Source organism: Eriocheir sinensis, unplaced genomic scaffold (assembly GCF_024679095.1).
Source record: "Eriocheir sinensis breed Jianghai 21 unplaced genomic scaffold, ASM2467909v1 Scaffold8, whole genome shotgun sequence".
Lineage (NCBI taxonomy): Eukaryota > Metazoa > Arthropoda > Malacostraca > Decapoda > Varunidae > Eriocheir > Eriocheir sinensis.
In genome coordinates, this window is record NW_026112164.1 from 343,989 (window position 1) to 357,033 (window position 13,045).

Consider the following 13,045-nt stretch of genomic DNA (forward strand, 5'->3'; position numbering starts at 1 on the left):
AGTCCATCAAAACATCCTTGACCTTCACACCTGGCCACTGTCCATCAAAACATCCTTGATTTTCACACCTGGCCACTGTCCATCAAAACATCCTTGATTTTCACACCTGGCTACTGTCCATCAAAACATCCTTGATTTTCACACCTGGCCACAGTCCTTCAAAACATCCTTGATTTTCACACCTGGCCACAGTCCTTCAAAACATCCTTGATTTTCACACCTGGCCACAGTCCATCAAAACATCCTTGATTTTCACACCTGGCCACAGTCCATCAAAACATCCTTGACTTTCACACCTGGCCACTGTCCATCAAAACATCCTTGATTTTTACACCTGGCCACAGTCCATCAAAACATCCTTGACCTTCACACCTGGCCACTGTCCATCAAAACATCCTTGATTTTCACACCTGGCCACAGTCCTTCAAAACATCCTTGATTTTCACACCTGGCCACAGTCCTTCAAAACATCCTTGATTTTCACACCTGGCCACTGTCCTTCAAAACATCCTTGATTTTCACACCTGGCCACAGTCCTTCAAAACATCCTTGATTTTCACACCTGGCCACTGTCCATCAAAACATCCTTGATTTTCACACCTGGCCACTGTCCTTCAAAACATCCTTGATTTTCACACCTGGCCACTGTCCTTCAAAACATCCTTGATTTTCACACCTGGCCACAGTCCTTCAAAACATCCTTGATTTTCACACCTGGCCACAGTCCTTCAAAACATCCTTGATTTTCACACCTGGCCACTGTCCTTCAAAACATCCTTGATTTTCACACCTGGCCACTGTCCTTCAAAACATCCTTGATTTTCACACCTGGCCACAGTCCTTCAAAACATCCTTGATTTTCACACCTGGCCACTGTCCTTCAAAACATCCTTGATTCTCACACCTGGCCACTGTCCTTCAAAACATCCTTGATTTTCACACCTGGCCACAGTTCTTCAAAACATCCTTGATGTTCACACCTGGCCACAGTCCTTCAAAACATCCTTGATTTTCACACCTGGCCACTGTCCTTCAAAACATCCTTGATTTTCACACCTGGCCACTGTCCTTCAAAACATCCTTGATTTTCACACCTGGCCACAGTCCTTCAAAACATCCTTGATTTTCACACCTGGCCACTGTCCTTCAAAACATCCTTGATTTTCACACCTGGCCACAGTCCTTCAAAACAAACATAAGTAAGTTGAATTATGAGACATTCGTGACATTGTACTGCTCAGAGTTCCACGTTCCTGTACATCCACACAACCTCTGCGTGTCACAAGCTGCACGAGAAATTTATCCAGACCTGAAAAGGGAGAAACAAATTTTCCAGCACCAGGGATTGAACCCACGACCAGCTATAGACGAGGAAGCACTCATCCACTAAGTTGGTCAAAGAGGTATCTACCCTGCTGGCTAAGTGGGTTTGGGAGGCTTTCCACACCAGGCGGATCACTACACGGCTCCCTTTCCATTAGACCAATTTGTGTGTTGCCTGCTAAAACTTCTGTTTGCCATGAACCCTTTGGAAAGAGTGGGCATCCATCATTCTGCTCCCAGCACAGGGGAGGCACAACAGAACACAGGAGAGGCTTTTACTGCTTTAGCCACCACTTGTATTGGCCAGAATTCCACTTTCCCGTACATGCACACGACCTCGCATATCACGAAACACACAAGAAATTGATACAAACCCAGGAAGGGGGAAACATAGGGCCATATTTTCTGGTGGGGCTACGGGGGTATAGCCCCCCAGTGTTTTCCTAGAAATGCTTAATTTTCCAAAAAATTCACCCAGCTGTACATGCTCGCTTTGCTCACCACCCTACCCCCCTACACTCATGAACCTATGATGCCCTCTAGTTCCCCCCCAGAATTTACCATAATTACGGCCCTGAAACGAATGGTTCTGGGGCCAGGCATCAAACCTGCAATAGGCCAGATGGGAAACAACCCTTCTACTAAGTCTGCCAAAGAGGTGCAGTACTACACTTGCTAGGTGGGTTTGGAGGGCTTTCCACACCAGGCAGCTGATCACTACACAATAGCTGCAAGAAACCTATAAATTTACAAAACAGTATTCAGATTAGAGACTGTTAAAAGCAATACTAAAATGCAGAAATTTTGGGTTACCTTGTCACTAGTGAGGGACCAGAAAAGGGAACATTTTGGATAATGGTACTCTTCACCCTCATGTGAATCCACTACAGCTTCAAGTCAGCTCAGTTTATGAAGTGGCTGCTTTGTGGTGGGTGATGGCTCAGTGGGTGCAAGCAGGATTTTGTAGAGGGAGGAGTGACCTTTTTTCTCTATATTTTTGTTATTTATTTCATGTAATGTTGATCATTACTGCTCACGTAAAGTTGCACTGCATTCAAACTTACCAAACCTGTCAACAGCATATATGTTTTTGTGATCAGAAAAATTCCAGTTTGTACCAATAATTTTTTGTTTTCATTTTCAAAGAGGTATTTTGGGTATACTTCAAATAAGTTGTACAGAAAAACTGCATTGCTACATCATTCAGTTCAAACTAGAATAATAACCACACATTTACACGATGTGCATTTCATATGTATAAACCTTAGTCATCACAGCCTAAGTATGTAACAATATAATCACAAGTTATGCCATCAGTGATGCCCGGGTTCATGGCTCACCGCATAACAGTATTAATTAAGTGTTGAGTTATGCTTTACTAATCTTACATTATTCCCCACAGGTGTGTGGAACTGTGTGAAGAGACAAAAAGTGAAAAATGAAGTCCATGATAGTGAGGGCAAAATTTACTGATGTACCAAGGTGTGGCCCAGCAACAGCCTGCAGAGTTCAGGTAAAAAATGTCAAATTTTGCACAAAAAGCAGTGCCCTTCATGGATCAGTTAAGAGCCCATTTTTAAGTTGATCTGTTACATAGAAATAGATTTAAATGTGGCATGAATATACATTATGTACTTGGTCTGCTGAAGATAAAAAAAATTGGTTTATCAATTAGATGAACCATGATCCCGGGGTATTGAATGGGGAACTTGGACTATATAATTGCTCCAATAAATGGCCAATTGATCTGTAATAGACAATAGTAGCATGATGAATGGTGGTAAGTCCCATGACAATTACACATTAGGTAAATCTAGAATTTAGATCATTCCAACGGTGAAGAGAATCAGGCTTGCTTGAGTGTTCCGGCTTTAACCCAGAAACGATTGCATTATTACTAGTAACTGGCCTAATAAATTGTTTCTTTAAAATTCTACATAGAATTGATAAAGAAAGTAGCTAGTTTCATATTTTATTTGGCATTGGCCAAGCCTCACCTTGATGTTTCATTTCAATGAGGGGCGTTTTTAACTGAATTTTGTCCGGGGTCACAACTGTACCCAGTCCCTTGGCGGGAAGGAGACGGAAATGCAACACCCCTCATTTTCTTCTCTGCAAGGGCTGTGAGGAAAATTACTACAATATTTCAATAAAATTCAAATGATTTTGTATGAAAATATAAATATAGATCCAAAATTATAGCAGAGAAGAAATCCTTGCTGAAGCCTGATGTTACCATTATCAGCTTGATAAGAGGGTGTCAAGAAGCAACTGGAGTTGCAAAGTTTTCCCTACAATGGCTTGATTTTTTATTTTTTATTATGCAAAAAAATAAAGCAATTAAGGTGACCAACAGTTTCTTATTTGCTATATTTTCAATTGTATTTTACTGAAATATTGTAGCATGTGCCCAACCTCTCAGCCATTTTAAAGAGGGACATGAGAGGTGTTGTATTTCCACCACCGTGCCGAGACACCAGATGGCACAGTGCTGGCCCCTACTTGCATGGAATTCAAAAAGTCCTCCATTCTGGTTTCCTTATTACAGGTCTTAGAGTGTTGAGATAATGGTCCATGTTTACTCAAAAACTTATCATACAGGGAAATATTAAAGTAGCTAGGTTTCCTTTAGAAGGAAAGGCACAGGTTGTGAGGTGACCTCATTAAAGTATTCACACAGGTAGAAAGCCTTGACAGTGATGATTTTGATTAAGTATCTGCACAGGAAAACAGATGTTGAGCCCTGCAGAAATGGTTCAGGTCAGGAGAACCTGATAAGAAATATGGTAGTGGCTGAGTGGAACAAACCAGGCAGTCATGGCATTTATGAAAATATATGACAGTCACAAAGGGAGGTATGAATACATTTGAGTGGGAAGGAAAGGCAAAGTTGAATTTACTTATTCCTAGAAGCAGTCATTTGTAGACTACTCAGCCTCTTGACGTCAATGTTTATTTCTATATGTACTCCATTGTAAACTATTAATACTTAAATAGCAAACCTGCATTGTGTAACTCAGTTTTGTGAAATAACGAATATCATGGATAAACTTTTAGTAAATAAGGAATATCAAACATGGCTAATACAAAATTAAAGTAATGGTATATATTATATACGTAATCTCATTTAGCTTACAAAATTGATATGTTAAACAAGCATCTCACTGAATTCAAATTAGCAGTTTTGGATTATACAATTCAAGAAATGTTTTTAGTTGAAAACCTCACAAAACAAGACAACTGTTATATATACATTACTAGCGTACAACAAAACGTATTTGAATGAATAGACTTGGAGACTGAAACGGATATAAATATTTACTTAAGCTACTTAAAAAATCTTTTATAAACATACAAAAAAAATGAACCACAAACACACCACAATCCAAGGGGACTTAATAACTATGTATAATTCTAATGATTAGATATGACAACTTAAGTCTTATTATACAAATCTATGCATACTCTTAAACAATATTCACTGATACAGTGAGCATAATCTCTCTCTGACCCGCATGTGAGCGCACTCTCTCACTCTCTCCCTTACTGCGATGGATCAGGAAACACTGCAAAGTAAGAAAAGACGAAGGTGAAGAGAAAATCAAAAGCAAAAGAAGAGATAGTTGCCACGACAGTCACGCCAAGACAGTAAACCAGTGTTCATGCTGGTGATTCTGGAAGCCATAGTTTTCAGCATGTAATGATGACAGTCATAGTAAGAGAAGTGGTGGCATTATAGTCCATCGACTCTTACTTGAGCCCTGTGGCTTGGCCCGGGGAAACTCCCATTGTTTACAGATCTAGCGATGACCTGCGCATGGTGATCTGTTTCACTGTTAGTCTGTACGTTATCTATTTCTGGAATATATGTATATATACATTCATAATACGACTGCATGGTGTTATGAATGGCTTGGGATCAGAGGAAAAGACAACAACTCAGTAAACCTTCCATATCACTTGGCAACAGGCGCCAGGCCGCACCATTCAGCGTTACGCCACAATGGACAACTCAAGTAGATCTCACTCTCGCGCCCTGCACAGCCATGCAAAAGAGAGAGAGAGAGAGAGAGAGAGAGAGGTAGCGACCCTCTCTGAGGAGAGTAATGGAGTTATGTGGCACCAGTGCGGTCTCGTGGGGAATCCTTGAGTCATGCCCAAGGGCTAAAGTTAAAATTGATAGACTATAGTGATAGCTTAATAGCCTTAGAAGTAGACATTGTATTAGTAGTAATAGTAGTAGTATTTATTGTTGTTGCCACAGCAGTAGTAGTAGTAATAGTAATAGTTTTTGTTCTTGCTGTTGTGTTAATTGTAGCCAACAATAGTTCCAGTAAATGTTGTAATAATATTTGTTAGTGTAATAGTTTTAAAGCAGTAGTGGTAGTAATGGTAATAGTTTTTGTTCTTGCTGTTGTGTTAATTGTAGCCAACAGTAGTTCCAGTAAATGTTGTAATAATATTTGTTAGTGTAATAGTTTTAAAGCAGTAGTGGTAGTAAAGAAAAAAAATTGTATTGCTGGCAAGATTAAGTTGTAAAAATGTCAGGTGTAGTAAGAGTAGCAGTTGTAGCAATAGCTAGTAGCTGCAGTTGTTGTAATAGTAATTATGATAAGTCGTAATAGTGACTGTTGCGCTAGAATAGTTTCTAGCACAAGCACAGGTGAAGGTGGTGGTATTGTTGGTTTCATTCTGTCCGCTCACAGGTGAAGGTGGTGGTATTGTTGGTTTCATTCTGTCCGCTCACAGGTGAAGGTGGTGGTATTGTTGGTTTCATTCTGTCCGCTCACAGGTGAAGGTGGTGGTATTGTTGGTTTCATTCTGTCCGCTCACAGGTGAAGGTGGTGGTATTGTTGGTTTCATTCTGTCCGCTCACAGGTGAAGGTGGTGGTATTGTTGGTTTCATTCTGTCCGCTCACAGGTGAAGGTGGTGGTATCGTTGGTTTCATTCTGTCCGCTCATTCATGAGCTTTGATGTTAGTTCATGGTTGCATGAAAATCAACTTGTGATAAATATTTCAGCTATTTTTTTAATGACATATTTGAATATTTGTAAACGTAGTCAAAAAACTCTCTCACATTCTTATATGAACCTCCAACATGCCAATTTGCATTGATTATAATATACCATACAAGCACATGAAAGACAGGCTTCAGTATCAAACAGTACAGTCGGATTATACTTGAAAGAACTGTGGCCTTTCAGATACCAACAAGTTACCTCATTTCAGGTACATAAAAGACATCTAGCTGTGTAAAAGCAAATGAAAGGTGTTTTGATTATTTATTGCATGAAAATCCCATAGGTACTATTCACAAAAGCTCAGTATCACCTTTACCAATATTCAATGCTATTTTGAATAATTTAACCCATGTGATTTACATGCAGTAAAGTATTAAAATTCGTATCATCAGAATTTACAAAGTCAAATATCTTGTTATGAACTTGAAATAAGCTGAATTTTAGTTTTTGAAAGGCCACAGTTTGTTTCAGTATGATCTGACTTGTCTTTTGTGTGCTTGTGTGGCATTATTGATGCAAATCGGCATGCATGGGATTAATTCTATTATTAATATTTTTTTTGACGTTCAGCCGATGGTGCCGGTAGGCTTTCTTGGTGGGGCCTAATGGTCGGCCCCAGCCTGTTCTGGTGCAGGCAAGTGTTTGTAGTGGTGCCATCTTGCTTGGCTCATGCTGTCCTGTGGAGCTCATCTTTGATCCTCTTTTTAAGAGAGAGAATCTGGAGTCCAGGTTGATAGGTGGACTTCAGGACAGCAAGTGGATAGTCTTAGGCCACTTGGCAGTGACTGAAAAATCCCAGCTTGTGGTCACGGGCAGAATGTGAACTTGCGTCTTCCTGGACGCCGCCCACATGCTGACCACTCAGCCACCGCCTCCTCAATATATATATATATATATATATATATATATATATATATATATATATATATATATATATATATATATATATATATATATATATATATATATATATATATATATATAAGGGTGGTTTTTTTTATACATAAATATTCCAATATAATTGAAGATAGTAGTTTAAATATTTATCACAAGTTGATCTTTTTGCACAGTCATGAACTAACAATTAATACGCATGTGCCATATAGTGGCACTATTTTTCTTTCCTTCAGAATGTGAAGACGTGCAGTTTGGGTCAGCAGAAGCCTCTGCCAGTCACTGACACCTGAAGCAGCAGTAACACCAGCAAGGACAGAAGGATGGCCATGGGCGCTGGAGGCAGTGGCGGTGCGCTGCTGTAGAAGGGGCAGTAAAGACACTGTGGAGAGAGACAGAAATTAATAGGTTTTAAAACTAGTGCAAACTTCCATGAAATATTAAAACATGTTTGTGTCCCACTGCATGTCAGAAAAAACAATGAAAAGGGACATAGTTCCAAAAAAGCATAAGGCTAAAATTGGATCTACTTGGTTTCATCAGCTCCAACAAAGCATGAAGGTAAGTTGGCTAAATTTGGTTTAGCAAAACATTGACAAGGGAACAAAATATGCTGATAAAATGTTGTCACAGTATGCGTTTCCTTCCCATTCAGTCACCCCTCTCCTGGCACTAACAGTGCACATTGTTGTAGTGTTATCTATTACTGTAAAAGTTCTATAATCTATAAAGATCAATGTTAGGCCATTGTATACTTAGTTGAAGTGAGATGATCCTTGAACTATGCATCTAGATTCTAGACTGACATATTGCCAGATATTACATCATTTTTTCATCTCTGCCATCATATATCTACTTCAGATGTTTTCTTCTGCTATACTTAGCCTTTCATCTTGTCCATGTCTTTTGAATTAATGTTATTTCTTAATTGCAGTAATTCCTTTGCATTGAAGAACACCCAGAGTCAGAGTCCTGTCAGGCTTGCTGTAAACCTGAATCAATATATGTAGGACGAGAGCTCCATGAGGCAACCAAGACAGAGACATGTGTCAGGAGTCTCACTAAGGCCATTGAGGACTATTTCAATGCAAATGACTGATGGCCTGCTTACTGAGCCCCACTCAGACTGCCTCTCAGGTTAGTGCTATTCTAGCAGTAAATGGTTGCCTTGTGGACATGGATGGATGGATGGATGGATCAGAGAGGCTGTGGCAAGGTTGAGGGGTGAAAAGGCAGCTGTATTCAAAACATCAGTGCGGAGCTGCTCAATGCTGGAGGGGAGGCCATGATCCATGAGTTCTATTGACCAAAGTCACTGTAGAGCATCTGTTCACAATATGAAGGTTACCAGCTTTGATTTTGGCGATGGTACAGTAAAGCTGCCCACACACACAGTGGGCTGGCGTCAAGAGGCCAGTCCCCACAAAATCCTCACCGTGTGTGGGCTCTTGATTCCAATCGTCAGATGGAATTATCCGGCCTCATGAAATTACGTCTGGTTATAAATCCACGTGAGGCCGGGAAAAGATTGGAGTCATTGAAGCCAATCCTCTGCGTGTAGGGGACGGCTCGCGCCAGTCACTTGAGGCCATGTGATAGGCAAAAGGAGTGATATCACAGACATGCTTCTATATTATTTGCTGTAACTCAACTCATACACAAGATAGGACATTTTGGTTAACACTGTTAACCCAGTAGCTGCGGGGGTCATGTTTCTTAGGTTAGGTTAGGTTAGGTTAAAGGCCCCTCTAAGCAAACTAATGAGAAAGAATCATCGCTCACGCAAACCATTTCATAATAAATATCAACACATATGTGATCAGTTTATGTATCATCTATTTTGGGAGGTTTATATCATGGCACAAATTTGGCCCGTCGCTACTACACAGTAAAGCCACAAATTTGGCCCGTCGCTGCTACCAGGTTAAATGCAGCGGTCATTGCAGAACCCGAATATGTTTGTGAAAACTCAATGAAACAGAAACTAAATAAATAGTGACGAGCTGAAGTTAAAGAATCACTCCGCAATGTTTATAACACCTTTTACATATTGCTACCATTTGCAGCGGCAATGAATTGAGTACTAAAATAAACAATTCCATTTTATAGAGAAAAGCCTCCTGAACACGATGGTGTATACAGATTTTTCATAAAACGTGAAATAAGTGAAGCACAAAACTTTTTATATAAACTTTTCACCTCATCCCTCGTGTGCGCCGACGGGGTGGGTGCGAAGGGGGTGTAGTGTTCCTAGGCTCTGCCATGACAACCCTCACCTCGCCTAGAGATATAGATGGAGATAGAGCTAGAGATAGCGATATATATATATATATATATATATATATATATATATATATATATATATATATATATGTATATATATATATATATATATACGTATATATATATATATATATATATATATATATATATATATATATATATATATATATATATATATATATATATATATATATATATATATATATATATATATATATATATATATATATATATATATATATATATATATATATATATATATATATATATATATATATATATATATATATATATATATATATATATATATATATATATATATATATATTATATCAGACTAGGCTATTGCGACATAACTCAGGTGGTGGCTGAACAGATAGTAACATTCTGTCTCAAGTGTTCAGGAGACGTGCCAGTGGCTATAAAACTACCCACATGCTGTTCAGAAAAACCACCTATCAACCCGGACTCAATCTAGATTCTAGGATTAAAGATGAGCTCCGGGAGGGCAGCATGAGCCAATGCAAGATGGCGCCATTATAAACACTCGCCTGTGCCAGAACGGGCTGGCCTGACCATCAGGACCCACCGGGAAGAAGCCTACCGGTGCAATAGGCCGAGACGTAAAAAAAAAAAAAAAAAAAAAAAAAAACCCCAGCCGACTGGAGCTTTGATATTTGTCCACATGCCAATCCTTAATGCCAATTGTCAGTGTGTGTGGGGTTTCGTCTATGATGCCAAGCCTTAAGGCTTGTCCACAAATGATTGTCCTCACTGAATCGTGACGCCAGTCCTCTGCGTGTGTGGGCAGTTTAACCCTTGTAGAATTACATAATTTCATTACACCAACTATTGAATTGCATCCCCTTGGGTCTTTCCATTTCCTTTCTAATCAATCACTTTTTGCCCATCTATTGTCTCTTTCCCTACACAAGTGTCCTGACAGTTGCCCCTTCATGATTTCAGTTGCCTTTATTGTGTCATCTACTTGTCTGTTCTCATATCCATTTTCTTTAATGCTTATCCATCTGGTTGGCTCCTAAGGTGGATTAGGGGGTACCTCAGTAACAGGACCTCCCGTGTGTTCTTCAGTGGTGCATACAGTCATTCGAGAAGTTTTCTCCTTGGTACGCCTCAAGGGGGTGTTCTAAGTCCGTTTTTGTTTAATATTTTGATGCATCGGCTACTCACTTCTCTACCTGACATTCCTGGTATTACAATTACATGTTACGCTGATGATATATGTGTTCATTCCACTTCACCAAGGGATCTTCAGCTGTTTCTTGCCTCCTTCTCCGTGTCCTCCTCTAACTGTGGTATCATTGTCTCTCCTGATAAGAGCAGGATATTCTCCTGCCGCCCTCCTGCCGCTCTGCCAGACTTCACCGTTGGAGGGACTGTCATTCCCTTGTGCACCCAGTACTGTTACCTTGGCACACCTGTCAAGATCTCAACAATTTTCCCCGCCGGGCTGGCGCCAGGCCCATCCTCTTATCCGTGACTTGCTAGATCGCCTCCAGAGACGGCTTCAACCTCTCCAGTAGCTCACTAACAACTCTTCGGGCATCTCCATTCCTGTGGCCAGGACCATATATATTACTTTCATTCGCTCTGTTGTTAATTACCTCTCCCCTGCCTTGGTACAACTTCCCCGAACTACTTTAGAGCCCTTAGAAAAATTTCAGAACAGAGCGATGAGAGTCATTCTTGGGTGTCCCATGTCTACCGGAATTGTAAATATGCAATGCGAGCTACGTCTTCCACCCTTGGTCGAGAGAATTTATTCTAATGTCACTCGCCTCACTGTTAAGTGCCTCCATTTCCCACATCTCTCGCCCCACTACTCGCAGCTGATCAGGATGTCGCTTGGACCCGCTCGACCTGTTCCTCCTATATTGCCCGCTGGTCGCGCTCTTATTCGGTCTGTCTCTTCCTTGATGCGCAGTCTTGATTTGGATATTCCTGCTGCTGACGTGCCCCCAGGCCCGCCCCCGTGGTTGTTGCCAACGCCAAAGGTAAGCCTAACTCCTGCATCCAAGTCTGACCCGCCTCCCTTACAGCTGCAGTTGGCCCTGGAACACATAGCAACAGTGACGTCCTCCATCACAGCTCCACACTGCCTCTACACTGACGGGTCACTGCAACCGGACGGTGTGGCTGGTTACGCAGTCTTCTCACCTGACTTGGAGCCTCCTCCTGGGGGTTGGGTTGGCCGTCGCCTCCGTGACCACTCCAGATCCACATTGTGTGAGCTATATGCCGTATTAGATGCCGTCAGCCTCATTTGTCAAAGGGGAGTAAATGCTGCTATTATTTGTGATTCAAAGCCTGCCCTTCAGTCCCTGTCTGCTGTTCTGCCCACCCACCCTCAAGTCGTTCAACAGATCCTGTCCTTTCTATCTTTAATGAATGATCGTCAGTTGTGTGTCAAATTTTTATGGGTGCCATCTCATGTGGGTCTATATCACAATGCCACAGCTAACCGCCTAGCGAAGGAAGCCTGCCGTCTGCCTCCATGTGGTGATGGACGCCCCCTCTCCCTGCCCTGCCATCTCTCCAGAGTCCGCTCCGCCGCCTTCCTTCCTGCACGGCGTCGTAGGGATGCAGAGAGGCCCCACAGCATCACCATCAACCAATACGAGTCTGTCTGCCGCCACAAATACTCCTACCGACGCCGGGGCCTCACGGTTCGGAGACATAATGTTGTCTTCGCACGTCTGCAGCTGGGCTACCGTCCACCGTGGCAGGTCGCCGGGGTGGAGGGGGAGCCTGTATTTACGAAATGTCGCCTGTGCTGCTCACCGATGTCGAACACCATCGAACATTACTGCCTGGCCTGCCCACTGTTCGTGGTTTGCTACCACAGGACAGCCGTTGGATGCTGTCTGCCGCCACCTCCTGAACCACGACTTCTCGACACAATCCTGGTGCGCCACCCTCGTTTTGGTGGATTCTCCTAATGTTATGTGCCCTACGTGGCACTAGTCCCTCTAAATTTTTGACTTATCTGTATATTACATCAACTTGCTTCCTGTTTTAGTGTGTGTGTGTGTGTGTCCATTGTCTATAGTTAAACCTGATGTATTTGCTAAAAATTGTTTTGTCTGACGCTAATGCGCAATAAATTTATCAAACAAACAACAACAACCCTTCTTTCCAACTCCAAGGTAACACTGACTGCACGCTAACTTCCTCATTCAACAAGTCAAGGTCCGTAATGACTCCGTATTCTCAGACGCTTTCGGCTCCCGCAACAAATATTTCTCAAGGCCCCAAAGGAGATTAATCGGGTTCTTAAGTGTGTTCTCTAACATTCCTGGTATAGGCCTTGTCAACTATAACTAGGCTCGTGAAACTACCCATGGAAATACTACCACAAACTCTACCACAGCCTTAACAAATTAGGTGTGTGAGCCTCGAAATGTTTGAGAATATGTTCCACGTGTATTAGGTACTCATCCAGGTTAAATTAAACTATCACTTGCTCATAAACTGCCCATAAAATACTAACCCAGCCTCTAC

At 41.4% G+C, this 13,045-nt stretch overlaps 1 long non-coding RNA gene across 1 annotated transcript; it reads right to left on the reverse strand.

Moving 5' to 3' along the window:
- Positions 1 to 599: 599 nt before the first annotated feature.
- Positions 600 to 1,138, reverse strand: LOC126994471 (uncharacterized). The gene is made up of 3 exons (XR_007749160.1): positions 1,019 to 1,138; positions 753 to 790; positions 600 to 676 (listed from the first exon to the last, which is right to left on the reverse strand). It is a non-coding gene; the product is annotated as an uncharacterized LOC126994471 (long non-coding RNA).
- Between the last annotated feature and the right edge of the window lie 11,907 nt (positions 1,139 to 13,045).